At 29.7% G+C, this 918-nt stretch overlaps 1 protein-coding gene across 1 annotated transcript in view; it reads left to right on the plus strand.

Moving 5' to 3' along the window:
* Positions 1-918, plus strand: part of LOC119590868 (leucine-rich repeat-containing protein 28-like) — a gene marked incomplete in the record, with an annotated part of 28,460 nt that overhangs the window by 3,249 nt on the left and 24,293 nt on the right.

Genomic DNA, 918 nt, shown 5'->3' on the forward strand with positions numbered 1-918 from the left:
GCACTGTCAATAATCAAATAATATAAACTCACTAATGCCGACTTTACAGTTACTGGTGAAGTGTAAAGGTTCCAATATATTTACTTGTCATCAGGTATTGCAGTAGTAAAGACACAAGCTGAAATATTCATTATACCTGCATATGACAACCTGAATGAAATTTACAAATACATCTACAAAAACAAACAGTGCATCACAAGATAAACACATGCACTTGACACCTTCATCTCTGTAGTGTGACATGTTAAACATTCCATTTGCATTAAACGGTCCAATTAATAAAAATCTACTAATAAGCATAAAACATGTACATTATCTTACTTGTGTATGATTCTCCACAAATGCCAGTTACACTTTGTAGTACAATTCCTAGTGTCAAAATGAATGTCTTTGCGCAACCTGTTTCGGTGCTTCCATGAGCTGCTAAATCAGGAAAAGACACAAAGATATGCTCAGTGTGAAAGCCACCTTTACATGAATCTTCCTAGAACATACTTGAAATAAAGAAAGTACAAGATATTTTTTACAAATAAATTATATCATAATAGAAAAGTACCAGATAATGAACATTGTGCTTAAAAAAATAGCAATTTCAGTTCATTTATGCTATACTTGATAGTTAGAAATATTTTTTGTATGTGTACTTAAGATAAATACAAACAATTGGCTCAAATGATAATAAATTTGTTTTGTTAATATCAACAAGAGGATTCTTTCTGTGTCCTTCCATATCTAACTGACAATTTTTTTTATCAAAAATTGATTAATAAATATCCATAATTATATTATTCCTATACAGAAAATCTTGACTATGTTTCTCTGATTTAATGGTAGTTTATACTTTTGTGTGTCTACACAAGGTATGTACAAATAGTTGGCTTTAACGATTATGAATTTTCATGTTAACTCAATGCTGTT

Source organism: Penaeus monodon, chromosome 27 (genome assembly GCF_015228065.2).
Source record: "Penaeus monodon isolate SGIC_2016 chromosome 27, NSTDA_Pmon_1, whole genome shotgun sequence".
Taxonomy (NCBI): Eukaryota; Metazoa; Arthropoda; class Malacostraca; order Decapoda; family Penaeidae; genus Penaeus; species Penaeus monodon.